The 14,838-nt window shown below is 47.3% G+C and overlaps 1 protein-coding gene across 2 annotated transcripts in view; it reads right to left on the minus strand.

Annotated features, from left to right (window-relative positions):
• Positions 1-14,838, minus strand: part of LOC138580390 (3'-5' exoribonuclease HELZ2-like) — a 957,207-nt gene that overhangs the window by 669,207 nt on the left and 273,162 nt on the right. The gene's annotated exons all lie outside the window — the stretch shown is intronic.

Consider the following 14,838-nt stretch of genomic DNA (forward strand, 5'->3'; position numbering starts at 1 on the left):
GCAATTCGACGAATGGCATCTTGCTATTACAATCATGTATTTGTTCCCGATGGCAGTGTAATATTGGTTCATATGTTCATTCTGCTATGGTCCCATTGTTTCACATACTATCTTTGCAGTCGCGAACAGACTTGTGAAGGGTCAGTGGAATGTAGTACTCGATTAACGGTGGACCCTCATGCAACACTGTACCGAGGTTCACCGACGGGCGGGGCGTCCCATTTGTGAGTGAAGCCAGTTGCCATTTTCACACACTGCCGCACTAGATGGATGAATTTGTGATTTCAAGCGGTCACAGATGCCTTTTCGACGTTATGTTGCAAATGAGGAATTCGAAGGACGGCGCTTTCGGTTTTCAGCTAGCGGCAAGGAGATGCCCACAGGTCTGACTGCAAATATAACGTTCTATTGTTCAATGTCCTTGGGACAGGGGCCATGGCGAGAATGCAATGATTGATATGAATAGTATGGGATGCGCAATAGCGTAGTGGACGATGAGGCCGGACGTTCCCAAATACATGTTACTTCACAACACTGGAATTACGGGCTGGAGCACAGTGGATTTTGCAGACTGCATAACGCACAGACTCAATGGAAATTTCACATGTTATGTGAGTATAAAATCAGGCGTTTTCATTACGGGATGAGGGAATGATGTATGGATGCATGGACAGATGATTTAATACAGAGTTTGCCATGTACAGGGCTTTTTGGAATCTATCCACCTCCCCTGCGCTATGTGATGCAGAGCTGCCATAGTGGGACCATCGTCTATCTGCCCTTGTTGAACCCTCCCTGTCTCGACGCGCCTTCATACACTTGTGTCTATGCACGTTACTAATCCCATCTGATGGATTCTGTTTTAACAGACGCATGCACAAAAACACTCGTTTGTAATAGTGTTTTCACCTCGATATATATAGTTATGATTCGCAAGTGGTTTTTGGGTGGAAATAATCCATTGGAGTGGGCTAGCATGCATATGGCTGTGGATTTAGTGTGATCATTGAAGTGAGTAATTCAAATGAAGTTCGGATGCCCATACTATTCTTTTTCATTTCATTTGGGTGACAGGTATCTCCTCCCCTTTTGCCACTGCCATCTGTATGCCACTCCTGCAGATGGATTTTACTCCCGACACCTGCTGCTTCGTGTTAATCAGTGGAGCACCATTACGATCTTATGGGACGATCGCCAATGGGCCACATGCCCTTACGCAGTACTCGTGGCTAGGAGCAACATTTCGGCCTTTCAGCTGGACTAGTGCCTACCTAATGGGACGGCCCTGCGGTTCTAGGCGCTTCCATGTTGCCTTTTTGAACGTGAATGTAGCCCCTGTGTACCATGAAGGAACAGGGCGTCACACAAGAAGAAGCTGGTCATTTATTGCGGATGCAGCCCACAATAATGAAATCTATTTTGGAGTTCATGACCTAATGGCTGTATGGGCTTGGTGATTTTGTTGTGCATTAAATTTCTATTCTGATATTAACCGTGTAGCGTTCTTCTTTGCAAGTGATGTAGCATATTCCTATTTGTGGAGCGATGTATTGTGAGGAGATCTGCATTGGGTTCCAGCTTCGGAGTATAGTTGCGTGGTACTGTACTGGGCGCGTTTGCCTACGAAGCCCAGTGAGGTCAGGGATACGGGCTGCCATTATGACTGTTTTAATGATGTCATGCTCAGGGGCGGGGGATTAGCTTTTGTGTAACAGATGCCGGTCAGCCAGGTGGATTGGTGGAATGATGTGATTATCAGAATATGGCTGGTCACAGGTGCCTGTGTTTGCGTGCGTTTCTTGGAGGGAGACTGAGGTCATGTCCATTGGAATGGCTTCTGTATTCGTGCCATCTGTGCCCTGCAGCTCCCATTGGCCCCTCTTGAGATGAGCCTGGCTGCTCAGTCACTCTGCCAACTTGTGTGGTACATGCTTATGCTGATGGTTGGTTTGTTTACTGGCAGGAGCACAGGGCTGGTGCAGTCTCACTCAGGATACTGCTTTGAATGTTGCCTTACACTGGTGTCAGTCGATGGGGGGGCCTGTTTTTGTTTGTCTCATTTTTCTGTTCATGTTGCTGGACTTGACCCTTCACATGCCTGTGCTGCATCAGTGCGGCAATGGTGCCATGGCAAATATGGATGGCCACTCACAAGGCACTTGGAGCCCCTAGATTCATTTGTTCGTTGCCAGGCATGGATGACTTGTACATTTCACTGGTTGCATTGTGTGACTTCATTGCACCTACGAGGAGTTGTGCAATGTGGCCAGGGAGTGGTGTACAGGCACTCAGTAGGGCCGTTTACGGTTGGTTCGCGATGCCGTACTTCTCACCATGGCGGAATGGTACTTTCCGCCATGCTTGATGGCGTTAGGTGCATGTCCGCTAGGGTCAGAATTCGCGTACCGTTGCGCCATGGTGGTAATTACGGTTTGGCATGGCGCGCGTGCGCGTACTTGGTGCAGTTAGCGTTGGCGTTCACTACGGTGTCGCTAATGGCATCGTACTTTACGGTGACGGGTCATGATCGCACCGAGCGCTATTCGATGGCGGTATTGCATTTCCGCCATCGTTTTTCGATTTCCGCCAGGGTCGTAATGAGGGCCATTGTCTGTTTTAAATGGCCTAAGTAAAGTTAGTTCAAACCCTTGTTTGTATAGTACCTCCGCTGCGGCAGACAACAGAGTGGTCACACTGACTGATGAAATGTAGAGCAAACAAGAGGCCTTGTGACCCTCGTGAGAAGGTTCCACCGTTTTGAGATCTTCTGATTTTAGATTCCTTAAGGTGGAAATACTGTGTAGCAACTTCATCACAGTGCGTCTATTTAAGACCAAGTACTTTTGGTTGCCAGATCGTTGTTGTATTTTGATAGAGGGGTTCAACCTATGGCTGTGAGTGTCTTGGTACGGCTTCTTCTGGTGATGAGAATTATAGGTCGATCTCTCTTGTTGTTTGTGGTCCTGGAATCCCTTTCACTGCTGCGGATGGATAATATCCTTAGTCTTGTCCGATGAGTCAGCTTTTGTTTGAATATGGACTCTCGAGCTGTATTTCGCCTGTGGCCGACGAAGAGGTAAGTCCGAATCAGGGTTTTGTTCCATACGCTTGTCAGAGGGCTTGGTGGTGTGGTCCCAATTATTACTTCCTAGAGATTTGAAGCGGTCATCAAGTGAGGTGAAGCCTGAAAGATCCCTAATAACTGTCTGGTGGCTGGGTGACAGCTCGGGAAGATGAAAGTTCGCGCCTTTCTGTTGGCTATCTACACTGACATCAAGATGTTGGGTTAAATCCATCAGGTCATTGTGAGTGAGAAAATCATCTACTGTTTTTGGTGACTGAGAAAGAACTTCTGATGGGTTATCAGTATTTAAGGCATTTGCTGGAACTGATTTCTTCCCTCCCAGGCTTTGATTGTTCTTTGGTAGAGTTTCCTTCTGATGGAGTTCCGGTTGCTGAGTGACAGGGATTGGATTAAACAGAGGTGCCGTTTTTAGGCATACTTGGGAGCTGGGAAGTTGATGTTTAGATCTTGTGCCCAAGTTTGCGTCGATAGTCACCCCTGAGCCCGATGGTTTTTGGCTTACTCCCTGGATTAGTTTTAATCTTGGCTGATCTTTGTGTGGGAGAGTGTCTTCTAGACACATCACTTCATTGTCTCCCATCTTATTGATTGTCAAGTCTGGTCTAAGTGGCGATGAGCTGTGAAGGCCTGGCAAATTGCTGGAACCAGATTTAGGCCTTGTCCCATAGACAATTTGAGTGGCCTCACGCCGCAAAGTGTCTTGTACTGTTGTTTGAGAGCTTGCGTCCATCTTTGGCCTGTCTTTGTTGTTTTTTCTTGGGACTGTTGAAGATTCCATAAACTCAGATTGATGGAGATGGGAGATGCCAGCTGAATCGTTTTTCCTTCTCTCCAGGGCGTTGATATAACCTTCTAGGTAAATGAGCTTAGAGTTCATCATCGCGAAGGTAGATGTATGATCTTTCAAGGAATCGTTGATTGCCTCATATAGCTTACAGAATGGTGCAAGTGCGATTGTTACGGCAGACATAATGTACATGAAGTCTGCTTTTTTCGATTGAGTCTCCTTTGGGATGCTGTAGGATGACTCACTTGATCTTCTATTAGTTGAAGAGCTCAATGGTGATGAAGGCAGCCATAACCGCAGCAGTTCTTTGGATTTGTGTTGAGGGGTGGGGAACCTCGGAAGGGAACCCTCCCGGGGGTCTGGCACAGCCTCCTTATTTCCGTTTCCCCCATGTGCCTCAATGGGAAGGAGGACTGCTAGGTCAATGGGCTTGTTCGCCAGGTTCCTTTTCTCGAAATTTTGAGGCGATGGATTTTCGTTGTCGTATAAGCCCAAGCTATTTGTTTCCGATGGCACTGGTAGGGCAAGTAGCGGGCTTTTTTTTTCAAATGACGCTGGTAAGGCGGTTAGCGGGCCTATACAGTCTAACTGGGGATTAGATTTCGAATTTCCCAGTAGAGGTTGGATTATCTGATCAAGCTCCAGAGAGTTTGGGTCTTCCCTGTAAGACTTGTTGTGAGTTGACACAGCTGGTAAGGTGAGATTTTCCTCTGGCCGGTTTTCTTGTATTTCCACAATAATTGGTAAAAATGCTGGCCCGGGATTGCAAATGTCTTTAGCTTGCTCTTTTTGTTCTGGGGTCGGTGCTTGGATCCCACTACCAGGAATGGTCTTCTGGGAGCCAGATGAGGCAGTGAGTAGAGGTTCAAGAAGTGCTTCTAGCAAGTCTGCGTCTGAAATTTCCCCAAGCCCTGATTGGTAGAGTTTCTCTTTTGCTTGCCTTTGGAAAAGCGTTTTCAGGGAATTTTCCAGGCGCAAACTCGCTGATGGAGTTGCCGAACTGCTGGATCTCGAGGGCTTTTTTGCTGCTGTTCGCTTGTTAGACATAGGGAGATCAAAGTTTTTTTTTGTGAGCAGCCTAAATGGAATTCCATGTGGATGTCGATTGTGTGCCCCTTGTTTGGTGCCCTCTCTCAGATCTCTAGTCTTGGCAAACTCAGTTTCAGTGCTCTGAACGTGCAAGGGGCCCGAGGGGGAAAAAGGTGGTGCGGGAGGCGTTGTAGTAAGATCACCAGGACATCCCGCAATCTTAGGATCCCCCTCAAGAGCAAGTGTTTTATTTCTTTCAAGTTGTTCCATTTCGGCACTTTCAGCCAATGACAAAGTCGAGATATTATGTATTTGAGCCTTTATTGTTTTTGCAAAAGGATTCAATGCAATCGCGTCTGTGGCCACCAAATGGCGCTGTGGTACGGCTGAGCCAGGAGTTGTCAAGTTAAAGGAGCTCTGCGCCCCGGAATCTCTGGTTTGCTGAGGAGAATGCTGAGGTGGAAGCCAGCCCTCGCTGCTCCGCTCTTCCGTCGGTGAGTGATGGTCTTCCTGGGGTACAGTGGACCACGCGGTGCCTGGCCGCGGCCCCCCCTGGTTCCTGCCCGGGCGGCCTCCCCTCCTTCGAGGGACGGTTCCTCCGCGTCTTCCATCAGGTGCAGGGGCCGGGACCAGGGCCGCACAGCACCGCTGGATTCTCCCATACAGCCGACTTCATCCTCAGAATGCTGCCGTAGTGATGCTTCTCTGCAGCTCCGCTGACCCATATGGCCGTAATTAGCCTCAGTTGGTGAGTCGGCACACGCGAAGCCCGTCCCCAGCTTCTCCTGGCGTTCAACACAGGTGGCCTCCCCTCCTTCGAGGGGTGGCCCCCCCGCGCCGTCCACCGTCAGATGCTGGGGCCAGGGCGCCGCGGCTCCCCTGTTTTTACAGCCGTCTCCGACTCAAGAGCGCCAATCTCCTCCGTTTGCTACTTTTTAGTGATAGCCTCCCCAGTCGAGGAAGGTCCGGACATAGACTCGAACCACCCCGCCGGTAAAAGTTTTTGTTTTTGTTTCTGTGCAAAATTATTGCTCTTTGCAGTATGTTGTTGGGCTGTTAATTTAGCCAGTTTTTTTGAAGGGATATATTGCAATTTACCTCCTAGCCGCTTTAATGAGCCAGCACAGGATAAGTTATTTGATTGTAGAGTTGAAAGAGCGTCATTAGTGAGTGAGGAAGCTAACAAGAGGGTAGAGGTGCTGTTGGCACTCCGCAGCCTTCGTGGTTCATCTTGCCTCCAGCGGTGTTGATTCTCAAGTCCAGAGAAGCTCCCCCGACCGCCCCAGCTACCATTGGACTGCCACAGACTGCCCACTCTCACACCACTCCGCTCCGCTTTGCTGCTGCCTTCTGGTTTTGAAGGAATGGGTGAAGATATTGCTTAAAATATCCTTGTGTATTTGCCACTTTTGTTCTGCAGGTAGTTGTAGACTTCTGCTGAGTGTGTCTGCCAGTGAACTGTGTTCCCCTGGAATGTGTTGTGACACTAGGAACATGTTTAATTTGAGTTTCCACTTCCAAATCTTTTGGGATAACCAGGACAGACTTGGAGCGTGTGTCCCACCATGTTTGTTTAGATAAAACATGCCAGTGGTACTGTCTGTGAGCACTAGCACTGTTTGCCCTACTAGGTGGTGTTGTAAAAGTTGAAGAGCTTTGAGGATTGCTAGCAATTCTAGTAGGTGTATGTGGTTTTTTGCTGTTTGGGTCCACACGCTGTGTGCAGTATGTTGGAGGTAGAGAGCTCCTCAAGCTGAGAGTGAGGCGTCTGTTGTGAGAGTGGTTTGAACTGGTGGGTTGCGAAAAGGTTTCCCTTTTTTAACATGTTTTTTGCCCCCCAGCAAGAGCTTGTACTAAGGTTAGCGAAACACCACTAGATCGTTCCAATGACCACGTGCCTGAGACCAGTGTTTCGCTAGCTACTCTTGTATCAGGCACATGCGCAGCCGTGCGTGTGGAACCAGATTAATGCACAAAGCCATGATCCTAAGCAGGCGCATTGCCTTGGGCATGGTTATCTGACGACCGGCTAGGTAGTGAGGTACTTGAAAAAGCATGTTTTGTACGCTCTCGTTTGAGCGGAAGACTAATTCTTCTCCAGTCTATTTATAATTGCTACCAGGAATTGTTTGACTTGATTGGGAATTAGACTTGATTTTTTCTCACTGATGGAGAACCCTATTTCGAATAACTTATTGATTGTTTGTCGGGTGCGTTTGGCTCATTACAGGGGAGACACCACACATTTGCAGTCGTCCAGCTAAGGGTACACTGGGATTGATTATCTTTGTAGGTGTGCTGCTACTACTGCTAATACCTTTGTGAACACCATTTGCGCTGATGAAATACCAAAGTGGAGGACTTTGAATTGGTAATGATGGCTTGCGATTTTGAAGCGCAGGTATTTTCTGTGCGCTGGTAACATTGAAATATGAAACATGCATCTTTCATATCCAATGTTGCCATGAAATCCCTTGTTTTAACAGAGGAATTACCTCTTGCAGCCTTGTCATGCGAACCTTTTGAGGTTTGCCATTCATATTGGCTGCTAGTACAGGGCGCATAGTTAAGTCTTTCTTTGGCACAAGGAAGTACGTTGAATAGATACCCTTGTTTACCTGTTCTGCTGGCTAGTTAGATTGCGCCTTTCTGCAACAAGGACTTTATTTCTTGTAGAATAATAAGCTTCTCTTGTGGTGACATCTTCTGATGTTTTGGAGGATGGTTTAGGGGATTATCTAGAAACTCTATGCAGTAACCACCTGCCACGGTGGATAACACCCACTGATCAGATGCGATTCCCTCCCATGCATGGCTGAATTGGCAAATTCGGCCTCCGACTGGAGTTGCATGCAAGGGAACCTGTATTGACGCATCATTGCTTAGAGGCAAGGGAGCCTCTGGTGGTGGAGGCTCTACCTCTACTTCTTTTATACCCACTTTGAAAGTTGGTCTGGTAAACACTCGACTGACTGTGTGTTTCCCCAGGATGAGGGTTGGCTTTGGTTATATCCCATTGATCATGGGTAACCTTGCCCATGAAAGGAGCATCTGGTGTTGAACACCCCTCGCTGGACGAAACGCTTGCTTGTTATTTGGCCTAAACATTTCAGAGTCTCATGCTCTTCTTTTGCACTCTTAAGCGTATCATCAACTGCCTTGCCAAATAATACATTCAGCTCTATTGGCATATTTAAAAGCGCAGCCTGAGTTTCCAGTTTGAAACCTGACTGTCGTAGCCAGGCGAGTCATTTGATCAGGGTGCCTTCTGCTACAACGCGTCCAGCATTATCTGCAGCATCTAGATTATTTTTTAGGATGCAGCTGGCAACTTGTTTACCCTCGGAAATGGTTTTAATGAACTGAGATTTCAAGGGATTAGGGACAGATTCAATTTGCTGCTGGATTGCATCCCAGACATGGCAGTTATAACGGGCAAGCAGGGTGGTGTTATTGGCAATCCAGGTTTGGTATGCAGCAGAGCATACTACCTTCCTGCCTAGAGTATTGATCGTTTTACTCCTTGTCTGGTGGTGTCTACGTGGAAGCCAGCGGTGTGCCTGCTCTCTTTCTGGTTGTAGTTACTCAGGTTTTGGTTGACCTCTAATATACAGGGGGGTCAGTTTGAGTTTAAATGTTTTTTTCAATACAGGGGTTTCCCGCTCTTGTCAGGGTAGGTGTAAGTAAAGATGTCTGAATGGACTGGAGAATAGAAATAAACTGGGTTACGCCCCAGGATGTCGTCCACAAAGTCTATTTCATGTTGAGTCTCCTGTGTAACTACTTTGAAGTGGTGTGCTGCTTTAATTAGCAGCTCATTGTATTTGAGCTGGTTGTCAATAGGGGAGTCAGCAATAGGCTGATCCTGGTCTTCTGGGGATGGCAAAATGTAAATGTCTGGATTGTCGTCATAGAACTGATCTTGATCCCGATTAAATTGGTCATCCTGTGATACTGGATCATCTTGGTGGGAAGGGTCAACTATGTATAGGTCATCCGAGGTTTCTTTACAGAGTAGCAGGGGGTTGGTGGGTGGAAGTGCTGGGCTGTGAACTTTCCAGTCTTTGTACCTTTGCAGGTGGTTCCCCCACTAGTTCCCCTTGAGTCAACACTTCTGGATGCCTGTCCATAAAGTCGACAAAGCAAGAAATACTTTTCATTACTCTTTCAAATTTTTCAGTAGTCCACTCACTGGCCTTTGGGAAAGAGTTTGTCCCAGATGAAGATGGTACTTGGAGAGAAGCCTGTCTCCTGTGGTGTAAAGCCTCTGATGCGGTGTCTTCAGAGAGTGTGTAGTCTTTCTTGTGATGTGTGTTGTATGTGATTTTGGTGTTGAAATACTAGAGGGTTTTGATCTTTTACCCTTAAGCAGCGTCTTGGGGACATGTTTTTGTATAAGTTGCTGCATTTTCGACATGCCTGATGTAAGGAAGGCATGGTATCAAACAGTGAAGACAGACACAAGTGATCACAGTTCAAGGGTGTTTACTGAACTTCACTGGGTTGGTTGAACACCTATCTAAGCCTAAAACCAATGATGGGAGAAGGCTACGACTATCAAATAATAATAATGCAGTCCTAGTGGAGTCTTGTCAAAACAAAAGGGCCTATATTAATAAACCTATAGCCAATCCTTACTTCTAAATACAAAAAGGGTGTGGGACAATTGTGTATGCATAAAGAAAATGTTCAAGAAACAATATGTCTGGATGGTTGAGCAGTTTGCTTCCCCTCCCCACGTTTTCAGCAGGGGACACGGTGGCACATTCGAGCTTTGCACACACTCTGGCTTCTCTGGCACAAGGATATAGTTCCAAGCAAAGGTATCAAGGCCTTCTGCCAAAGCCTCTTTTCCAACAACAGCCTCTTAGGGCCTGTCGTAACAAACAAATATCAAAGTTCCACACTTATCAGGATTTTCACGTGCATAAGTTCTTGCTTCCCGTTTCCATCATGGGTCTCCCTCCTTCAGGCCTGGAACCCCTTTTTACAACAATGTTTGCATTTGGTCTCCCTCGTTCGGGCTTGGACCATGGATCTCACATGTAGTCCCACTTTCTACGGTTTCCTCTTGACATCAAAATCGAAGACTTTCGAATGTGCAATGGGTTTTGCTTAAACTGTCGCAGGGCCACTTCGATTCATTCGTACAATGTTCTGATCAATCTTCTACTTTCGTTTCTACCACTTCTTGGCGGGATACCTCAGAGAGACCTTCGATTGAGCACATTAACAGTGCCGGACCACTCTGTCAACGGTATCGTATCTTTCCTTCTCAAGTTCAAACATTCATCAGTTGTTTAGCTTTACTCACATCTTTCATCACACGCGTTCACCATTATTAGTTCCAGCGCTTGTTATACAATGTTGCCGCTTGCAACCTTGACTTCAACACAGACCAGTCTTGTATTGGTCTCACTGGCTGTGTTGATCTCTCTGGCACTTTTTTATTCTTGAATCCAAGGACGATACCACAGCGGCTGAAGCTCCACATGTCAGGTATACTGCTCGGATGTGAGTCTGTTTTCTCCCAGAGTGGGCTGTCTGTGTTCAAGTGTTTATGAAGTGAAAGGGGGGGTTAAAGTGGGGTAAGGGTGTTGCAGGTGGAGGGATACCGCATCTCGCCATCCAGTGCCCCACTCCCAGCACTGGTCCACCCCCAGGAACTGGATCCAAAATGATGGCCGTGTCCTAGCCACCTGGATGACAGATCCCCAGGGACTAGCAGGTGAGACACCTTCTGGTTGCTCACACTGAAGAGTGCCTCAAAGATGTCTTATTCAACGTGAACTCTTCGGCGCACGAAAAAGGGCCTTTTTACGCACAGTGTCAGAAACGAGCCTACTCAGCACCTGTTTTAGAGACGTAGCGTGTGTTGAGTGCGCGGGCCCAGAGGGCAGTGGGCGTTTAGATTTTTCCTTCTCCTTCGACACCGCGTGGCCATGTCTTTAGTTTGTTTGTGAGAGTGTGTTTTTGCCGCTAGGTGTTTTCTCCATGACAGGACCACCGACCTGCCTATTGGAGTTGGGGGTTAGCACTTGAGGTTCTGTAGAACACAATGTCCTCGGCGTCACTGTGAGCGCTGTAGCTGCCTTAGTCGGATTCACCCGCCACGTAGGTGGAGGCTTTGGCCTGCATTGCGTAGGTGCACAATGTTTTGTGCGTCGGTCTTTTAGGGTCTTGGGTTTGAAAAGCGTGCACGATTTGCAATGCTTTTCGTCGTGATCCAGTGGAAGACAGTAGTTGCACACACAGTGCGTGTCCTTCCAGGGAAACATTGGACCGCAAGCAGGGCAAAATGTAAAAGGAGTGTTTTGCATAGTGGAAAGGAAAGGCAGCACAATGATAAACGAGAAGTGATGGGAGGGAAATAGGCACTCTCTAAAGACCGAGTATATGTACCCCGCCCCCCCAACTCTTCCTACTGTAGAGGGCCTGTGTAGGCCGAAGTCAAAGTCCGTCGAACAAGGATTTCTCTTCGATGCAGGCAACAGGAGTCATCCGTCGCCAAAAATTGCTTGAAAGCGGGAGGCGAGAAAATGACAAATATAATATTAAATGTTGTATTAATAATGGCGTTTTGCCAGGAATCTCTGCAACACGCGACCGACTAGGATGGGGGACAAAAACAATCTGAGGGACCTTGATGTGTGAAGGACAATGGGCACAGTAGACATCACACTAGGGATAGCATTACAAACACGCCCAGTCGGCGTCCCTTTTTCGTGTTTCGAAAACAAGTCATGCAATACTCTGTGACTACAACTAGATGTCGGCCTATGCATAGCATGTGATCTAAGCAGATCCACAGGCCTCATAAATGTACATGCACACATAGACACACACATTCACCGTTGGATATAAGATTGCATATGCATTCAATACCAGTATTCAACAGGCAAGTAAGCAGATGTAAGAAAAAGTTGGAATAGTTAGTATAGGTGCAAACTCAGCTCCCTCTGCCTTATAAAGTCCAGCTCTAAGATGTATGTGGCCTTGTTCCCAAAAAGTCAAACATTCCAACTATGGTTTCTTCAGGGAAGGTATTCCAGAACTGATGCACTGGGCTGTACTAGGGCTTTGAAAGTTCTTTAAAGTAAGATAAGTATTTACTTAAAGTTAGGCAAGTACCCCACTCCACCCTATTCCCAAGGTAAATCCAAGGAAAGGATCCTTATCCCAGGTTCGACGACCAAAGACCAGGCCGAGGATGTTTAGGGACAATGGCTCTACACCCAGTGTTACCTTATGGAAGATAGAACAGATATGTTCACTCCTCCCCTTACTTTGATTCTTCCAGGTGACACTGCAGGTCTTCTAGAATTTGTTGGGAATTCAACCTTGTGTCCTTTGTGTCAGGAGCTGGCCGCGGTTCTACAACTTAGAACCCCAAATGAAGAAACAATGCAGACTTCAGCAGTACAAACCCTTCAGGACACCTCACAGGAATGCAGAAGGATTGTTCCAGCCGAGGTTAGGCAGTGACAGGCGATCTTCCAGTGGTGAACACAGAAGCAGACCCAGCACAGCTTCCCTTGTCATGAAATGACTGAAAATGCAAGGACAGGCGACTTATGACAAACTGAAAATCTTGCAAGCCCCAAGGCTCTGATCAGAAATGCAACAGCAGCAGTGTGGTAGTCCAAAGGGGAGCTGATCAGTCAACCAAGGGGGTCCAGGGACACTTACGAAGGCTTTCAAAGTTTGGATCTGCAAGCAGGGGTCAAAACTGGTGGTTCCGACTGGTCCAAGGGTCAAAGCACCTGCGATCGTCTTCTGAGATCAGGCAGAGAAGGACTTCACTGGGCCAATCACTGGAGCAGAATCTGGTCGTCTGCGGGAGTCATCCGTTGGTAATCAGCGGGCTGCACCTCTTGGTTCTAATGATGATCTGTGGAATAGATTGCAGGAGCCCTCCTTTTATCCAAGATTCAGGCTGGCAGCTAGCCCAAGCCCACCAATTGTAAGGATCTGCACCATTCAAACATCTGAGGGTTGTCCAATCCTGTACAACCACTTGTCATCCCATCCGTCCAGCAACAGACTTTCGGGCGCCAGAGGCTGTAGACTTGGACCAGACAGTTGCAGCCCCCTCCTCTGGCGCGCACACACACACATGACACACACACGTTACACACATGGCCCACACCACACACAAACGCAGCAGCTTTCACTTGCAAAGAGGTTACCTATGGCATTTCCTGAACTGGGAAGGCAGGCGTGCCAAGATGGCCAAAGAATAAGCACAAATCCCGTAGCAGGACTCTTTTAGGGTGATAGCCACCTTCAAAAAGAGGCAAAGTCTCTCAGTACTGACAGTCTTATGGACTAGCAAGCTTCCCCATAAGAATGAGGAAAACAGGAGCAAAAAGAAAAAGAAAATTTGCTCTTCCTTGAGTCCTTATGACTCCCAAGGCAGGTGTACACTCCAAATGTGCCCCGTAGGGTCCCAGAGACGGTACCCCTTCTGTATTAGTCATGTGGCTAGGCTTGCTGTGACTTTTTCACCCTTGCAAATTGGAGGACTCCATGCTACCTGACTGGGTTCTTTTTTTAACCCCACCTCCACTTCATGAACATTGAGGTGTCTTTGTTTTCCTCAAAGATCAGAGGGGGTCACATGATAATCCCTTGTCTCTCTATGTGTAAGAGGGCATGACCATCTTGGGACACTAGTTGCCTGCTTCCGAGGACTGTGGGGGCTGTAGTCAGCCTGAAACCAGTTCCAACTGGCAGATGCCTGTCTGAAGTAATGTGTATTCATGTATTGGTGCAAGACCCTTCCAAGAGCATGGATGTGCTTAGAGGGATGTCTTTGTTGGGAAAGATTTTCTTTTTGTCACTTTCCCTCAAAAGAAATCAATAGGAAAGTCCCCTTTCTGCTGTTTTGAACCTGTTCTGACTTTAAGGCAAGTGAAGTCTTTTTTTACTTTTCTTACGAAGCTCATCTGTCTTAGAGGCACTTATCAGTCCCTACGACTATCCATGGAGGAGAACTCTGTTCTCAATTGTCAAAGTGTTTTACCCTGCACTCTTCACCGGTCAGTGATGTGCAGTGGGCATACTTTGGTACTAAAACCAAATCTACAGGGACACAATGTGGTTACTAACCTGATGTGTCCAGGACAGGCTGGTAGCAGCTGATACATTCTACAGTTTGTTTTCATGGTCTTGTGCACTTTTGCATTTTACTGCTTTATGCCAAATAGAGTACCATATACCCTAAAATGTCCATGATACTAGAGCAGTGGTCTTCAAACGTTTTTGTCCGGGGGCCCCCCTGAGCAAAATTTGGGCAGGTCGGGACCACCCAGAAATGCCAAATGGACAGTATATATTGCGCGCAGTCACCTGCTCCCATAACAGTTGCTGGGCTCCCTCATCCCACTCCTACCCAGTCCCTGGTCTCTCCCCACCCCATCACACACCCTGGGCTCTCCCCACTCTGCTCCCACCACTATCCGATGGTTCCCGCCCACTGTGCTCCCACCATAGTCCCTGGGTTCCCCCCATCCCATTCCCAACACAGTCTGAGGGCCAGTGGCGGCTGGTGATTTTTTTAACCTCTGATTAAAAAAAAAAAGAATGGGTTAAAATGTTGCATTGTAGAGCATACGTTTAACAAAAAATGGGTAAACAGCCAAACAGTTTGCAATTGGTGCTGGGGGGCCCAGAGGGTAGGCATGACATTTTCTACTGGACATCTATGATAGATGTCCAGTAAAAAGATACCATCCCTGATTATGTGTGTATGCAAGGCGCTGCACATTCATACAGCAATCACTCTTTCATTCACACAAGCATCCATCACCATACACTCACTCATAACATAAGCATACACGCATTCATACACATGTTTAAATAAAAACAATGAACATAGACGTACCTTCTGCATTGGCCTGCGTGTGGGTGCTGAAACGCCCTGCTCCAGGCTGCT

Source organism: Ambystoma mexicanum, chromosome 3p (assembly GCF_040938575.1).
Source record: "Ambystoma mexicanum isolate Mex_15411 chromosome 3p, UKY_AmexF1_1, whole genome shotgun sequence".
NCBI lineage: Eukaryota > Metazoa > Chordata > Amphibia > Caudata > Ambystomatidae > Ambystoma > Ambystoma mexicanum.